The sequence below is a fragment of the Tupaia chinensis genome, unplaced genomic scaffold, assembly GCF_000334495.1.
Source record: "Tupaia chinensis unplaced genomic scaffold, TupChi_1.0 Scaffold000673_1, whole genome shotgun sequence".
Lineage (NCBI taxonomy): Eukaryota > Metazoa > Chordata > Mammalia > Scandentia > Tupaiidae > Tupaia > Tupaia belangeri.
The window spans coordinates 93,618-99,981 of record NW_006160196.1 but is presented as its reverse complement, the minus strand read 5'-3'; the positions used below and the strand labels follow the sequence as shown (position 1 = coordinate 99,981).

The following is a 6,364-nucleotide window of genomic DNA, read 5'->3' as shown; positions in this document are numbered from 1 at the left end:
TTTTTTTTTTTAAGAGAGATTTTTGCTATAGGGTGTGTGCACTCTCCATAGAGACAGGGAGACAAAAAGCAAGAAATCACCCCCATGGGGATGACCACACTGCAGTCCCTTCTCCATTCTCCTCTCGAGATCTTGGGCATGCATACACATGTGCACAGTGTGTTTTAAGCCGCTGGGTCTGGGACTCAAACGGCTGTTGGTCAACTACGTGGGCGTCCAGCGTTGTAACCATTTCGCCATCTGCTGGTCCTGAACTATGATTCTTTTAACCAGGCCTTCAAGGAAGTACCTGTAGGCGTCTCCAGGACTGAGCTGGGCCCCAGGACTGAGTCTGTTCTGGTCTTGGTGTGGTCGGAGGCCCCAGCATCTATCGTTGGTCACAGGGCTGACCTGGGAAGGCTGGAAACGGAGTGCTGGCTTTGCACTCTGCCCAGACTGCCGACAGCCCGGCCTCTCTGGGCCTGCTGACACAGGGTCTAGGGCCTCCCCGGTACCCGGATTTCCCAGTCACGGTCGCAGTTGCGTAATCCCCTGCCCACGTGTCTCCGCAGCCTGGCAGCTGGCAAACAGATCCAGCTCTTGGCCACGATGGGAGCCTGGGCCGCTCAGCCTGTTCCCATAGGCCCTGCCTGGCCTCTGGACACCATGTGCTCATGTGACCCTCCTGCATGCTGTCCTGCTGGGCAGCAGGCGCAGAGAGCAGCTCCAAGCTCTGCAGGTCAGGAGCAGACACTTCTCAGCACCGTGTGCAGAGTGATGTGGCCTGAGTGGGACGAAAGCCTGTCTGGGAAAACCAGGTTTCTGGCTAGCCCCTGGCCTGGGTTTTCCCTGTGTTTCTTCCAACGCAGTGCTTCTGCTCCCACGTATGCAGGGCCCTCTGTCCTTTCTGTCCGTTCTCCAGCTCCGTGGTGCTTCGCTGTTCAGGTGAAGCCATTCTTTCCACTGGCCCCTTTGTGCAGACCCTTGGGTTGTTTCCTTCCCATTGCAATTGGAATGACCACAATGTAATTACTGAACAGCAGTGAACATCTTCGGGCTCCTCAGGCTCATGTTGAACAGAACCGTAGGAGCGAGTCTTAGAGTGCAGACTGGTGGGTGGCGTGGTCGTTAAAGTGCTGGACTCCCACACAGCCGACTGTGGTTCGAGTCCCAGACCTGTTGGCATTGTTTTTTCACTCTTCCTCCCACCCTGTTTTTCTGTATCTCTCTGGTCAAATTGAATAATAATAATAATAAATAAAATAAAATGAATAATTATATTTTTAAAAAAAGAAAGAAAGAAAGAGAACGCAAAGTCTGAGGAGACGTGCAGCTCTCATTTCCGTCTACTACCCTGAGCCCCTGGGCCTGACCTTGACACTCCGGAAGATACAGACGCTTGTTTTATCTCCTGTTGGGTGTCTCCCCCCAGTGGAGTTCTGGACAGGAGTGTCCCAGAGGGACGTGCCCACGCACACACACCTCTTCCAGGTCAACTTTGTGTTGACGTGTAGCGGGTATACACAGTGGGTGCACGGGGTCCAGCTCCGGCTTTTAGAGGAATGGCATGCATGCACAGCACCTGGGAGCCGCCCGCCTTCCCTTTCCACCTCAGCACCCCTCAAGGCAGCTGCCGTTCTGACACAGCCCCGAGGTGTTTGGCCCATCCTTGGATTTGTGCACTTTCCTGTCCGACTTCTCCTGCTCAAACTTGTGTTCACGGTCTCCATCCATACTCGGTGTGGTGGCCAGAGGCCTTGCAGGGCAGGCTCTATAGGGACGCTCAGTTCCTGAGCATTCAACCAGCAGGATGTACGTGACATGTGTCCCTTTCTGCACACGCGCAGGGCTCTTCTGGGAGCTTGTGGGAAGTGTGTAGCACAAGGAAACCATGCATGGGTGTGAGCACTTTTTACACCAAAATAAACTCATACTTCAATTGTATTTCCCATGAAATCTTTTTGTTTTGTTTTCTTTTTTTTGGAGAGGTTTTTACTATAGGGCACGTGCGCTCGCCAGACAGACAGACAGAGACAGAGAGACAGAAAACGAGAAATCACCCCCCAGGGGGGATGGTCATGCCGCAATCCCTTCTCCTCCATTCTCCTCTTGGGATCTTGGGCACGCATGCACACGCGCCCAGCGTGGGTTTTAAGCCACTGGGTCCGGGACGCGAACCACGGTTGACTACGTGGGAGTCCAGCCACATAGCCATTACGCTAACTGCTGGTCCCTCCATGAGCTCTTCAAAGCCCCCTCATATTTGCATTCAAAACCTGTGCTAAGAAGGGGGGGCAGCAGATGGCTAATGGTTATGTTGCTGGACTCTTACATAGTTGACCGTGGTTCGAGTCCTGAACCTGGCAGCTTAAAACACGCTGAGCGCATGTGTGTGCATGCATGCCCAAAGTCCCAGGAGGAGAATGAAGATGGGATTGCAGTGTGGCCACCCCCCAGCCCCCCCGGGGGGGTGATTTTTCACTTTCTATCTCTGTTTCTCTTCGGTGAATGTACACGCCCTATCGCAAAAAGAGAATCTCCTTCTAAAAAGAGAAAGAAAGAAGAGGAAGCCAGCAGGAGGTCTGATCATAAAGGTGCTGGACTCCCACGTGGCGAACTGCAGTTTGAGTCCCAGATCTGATGGCTTGCTTTCTCAATTTTCCTCTCTATCTCTCTAGTGAGCACATGTGCTCTATAGCAAATTAAAAAACATAATAATAAAAAGGACCAGTAGATGGCATAATGGTTATGTCGCTGGACTCCCACATAGTTGTTTGTGGTTCAAGTTCCGGATCCAGTGGTTTAAAACTCATGCCAGGTGCGTGTGTGTGTGTGTGCCCACGATCCCAAGAGAAGAATGAAGGAGAAAGGATTGTGGTGTGGCCATCCCCTCTGGGCGCTGATTTCTTTCTTTCTCTCTGGCAAGCACACACACCCTGTAACAGAAATCTCTCTAAAAAAATAAATAAAAACATAATAATAATAATAAATAAAATTAAGTAAATAATAAAAAAAGAAGGGGCCAGCAGATGGCACGGTGGTTAAGGGTGCTGGATTCCCACATGGCCGACCACAGTTCAGATCCCAGACATGGTGGCTTACTTTCTCACTTTCTCTCTCTCTCCTCTCTCTCTGTCCCTCTCTGGTCAAATTAAAAATAAAGAAATAAAGTTAACTAAAAACAATTAAAACTTAAAAAAAAAAAAAAAGAGGATGAAATGAGAAGCACAAAATTACGGTATAGACCCCAGGGTTAGACCGCCCCAGATCAAGTCTCTTGTGAGCTGGTGACCTTGGGCAAGTCGATCGTGTGTCTCGGTTTTTCTGTCTGTAAAAAGGGGGGATTATAGCAGTGTCTGCCTTGTTGAGCTGTTATGGAAATGAAATGAGGCCATTTGTAGGTGTCTGGAACAGGATGTAGGATGCAGGAAGGGAAAAGAACTCAATGTTCATTTCGCTCTGTAAATCCTGAAACCTGTTCTGGAATGGACCTTGAGGAGTCGCTGGGGGCTCGCCCCCATGCACAGTGTTGTCATGAGAACAGACACTAACAGTCTGGCGTGTTGTCCGGTTGACTTCGCCACCAGGTGCACGCAGCTTTGCTGTCAGGGAGAGGGTTCTGAAACGGGGAGCCAGTCTCGCCAAGGTTGTGAGCAGAACCTGTTCTTCAGATTACACAGTGGCTGGCCTCCTGGAGAATTCAGCATAGTAAAACTTTTGTGGGGACCAGCAGTTAGCGTAGTGGCTATGTTGCTGGACTCCCATGTAGTCAACCTCTGTTCGAGTCCCAGACCTGGTGGCTTAAACTCATGCCAGGTGCATGTGCGTGCATGCCCAAGATCCCGAGAGGAGAATGGAGGAGAAGGGATTGCGGCATGGCCATGCCCCCTGGGGGGTGATTTCTCGCTTTCTGTCTCTGTCTCTCTCTTTCTGGCGAGCGCACACGCCCTATAGCAAAAACTTCTCCAAAAAAAAAAAACCATTTGCATTTATACAGAAACAGCTGGGTAAGTACAAACTGATGTCGCAGCCAGGGATGTCCAGTGGGTGTTGGGGTCCTGCGGGGTGCAGGCAATGCTGTAGTTGCAGAAGGACCTCTGTGTCCTGTCGGCACTGGTCTAGTCTCAGCAACATCCCTGCAAGTTCCTGAGACATACTCTAGGGGTCAGCACTACCCGCTTAATACAACGCCCTTTCTGGAATTCTGCATAGACAGTCCGTCCTCATTACTCATGGATTCAGCCTTTGTGAACTCATCTACCTGCTAAATCTGTAACCCCAGATCAGTCCTCCCGGTGCGGCAGGTCTGTGTAGAACCGGGACATTCTGAGTTGTCCAGTGCACGTTCGACAGGGACGGACGAGGTGCCACTCTGCCTGATGGTTTCGGCTCTCGCGCTGTAAACCAACGCCCTTTTCATGGTCTATTTAGTGCCACATTTTTCACGTTTTTGTGCTTCCGTGTTGGCAATTTCACCGTCTACAGTGGCCCGAGCCTGGTGCTTACGTGCCGCCCAGTATTCCTTAGAGCCAGAGGGTAATGATGTGCCTCCCAGAGAAAACATGAGGTGGGCTTTAAAAAGTGGGTGGAAAAGTTGGAATTAAAGTATGAGTTTATTTTGGTGCAAAGAATGTTTGAGATGCATGCAGTTTTTCATTACATGAATTTTTTTTTGAGAGTTCTTTGTTATAGAGTCCATGTGCTCGCCAGAATGACAGAGAAACAGAGAAATAGAAAGCGAGAAATCACCCCTGGGGGATGGTCACGCCGCAATCCCTTCTCCTCCATTCTCCTCTTGGGATCTTGGGCACGCATGCACATGTGCCTGGCGTGATTTTAAGCCACCGGGTCTGGGACTTGAACCACGGTCAACTATGTGGGAATCCAAGACATAGCCATTATGCCAACTGCTGGTCCCATTACATGAGTTTTTTGAAGACCCCTCATGTGTGTGCGATGAGCCATTTCAGGACTGAGTTACGCTGCTGCTGGCCATGAGCTCAGTGGGGATGAACTGGCGGTGTGAGTGAGATGGACGGAAACACGTAAGACGAGGCACCAACTGGCCAGTCGGTGAGAACGTGCGACCAGAGGCACCCAGCCCTGTGTCCCCCCAGGGCGGTAGTTCGTGTCCACTGCTCTGGTATTCGAGGTGACTGCAGAACATAACTAGCACAAATCTGGAGAGTCTGTGTATGCTCAACAGAGAGAGAGGGAGACAGACAGAGACAGAGGGAAAGTAAGAAATCACCCCCAAGGGGGAAGGCCACACTGCAATTCCTTCTCTTCCATTCTCCTCTTGGGATTTTTGGCACACACGCACATGTGCCTGGTGTGTTTCAAGCCACCAGGTCCGAGACTTGAACTGTAATTGGCCATATGGGAGTCCCGCACCTTTACCATCATGCCACCTGCTGGCCCCCAACAGGGTCTTGATACTCCTCCACCCGTAACCTTAGGCAGTCCCGGATCATAAGCACATGTGTGGCTGGCCTGCTCAGGAAGGTCTCTGGCGTCAACCTGGGCGCTGCCTCACGTGGTTCTGCCTCTCGGAGCGCCCTGTTTCCCCAGGCACCACCGTCCAGACCCCGTGGTAGGTATTTTGGACGAGTTCTCAGCATGTCTCCGTCCTCCTGCCCCAGTCCTCCAGTCAGGTGGGCTCACGGATGTGCTCAGCCTCTCCTAGCATGGTCAAGATGACTTGGGAAACGAACCTGGGCCTCCCATGCAGCTTCCACCTCCCCAGCAGAAGCAGGACCTGGGTGCCACCCTGGCTGCTCCTGCCTTGGGATTTTTTGTTTGCTTTTTTTTTTTTTTTTTTTAATGAGAGATTTTTGCTATAGGGCGTGTGTGGTTGCTAGATAGACAGAAAGTGAAAAATCACTCCCCATAGGGGATGGCCACACCGCAATCCCTTCTCCATTCTCTTCTCGGGATTTTTTTTTTTTCTTTCTTTTTTTTTTTTTTGGAGAGGTTTTTGCTATAGGGCACCTGCGCTCGCCAGACAGACAGAGACAGAAGGCGAGAAATCACCCCCCGGGGGGATGGTCACGCCGCAATCCCTTCTCCTCCATTCTCCTCTCGGGATCTTGGGCACGCATGCACACGCGCCCGGCGTGAGTTTTAAGCCACCGGGTCCGGGATGCGAACCGTGGTCGACTACGTGGGGTTCCAGTGACATAGCCATTACGCTAACTGCTGGTTCCCTCTTCTCGGGATTTTGGGGTGTATACATACTTGCCTCTAACGTGAGTTTTAGGCCTCCGGGTCCAGGACTCAAACCACAGTCGATTATGCGTGAGTCCAGTGATGTAACCATTACACCATCTACTTACTGGTCCCACCTTGTTTTTTTTTTTTTTTTTTTTTTCCCTTTTTTATTTTT

The 6,364-nt window shown here is 51.0% G+C and overlaps 1 protein-coding gene across 3 annotated transcripts in view; it reads left to right on the top strand.

Annotated features, from left to right (window-relative positions):
- MYH14 (myosin heavy chain 14) overlaps nt 1-6,364 on the top strand; it is a 107,884-nt gene that overhangs the window by 34,411 nt on the left and 67,109 nt on the right. The window lies entirely within an intron of this gene.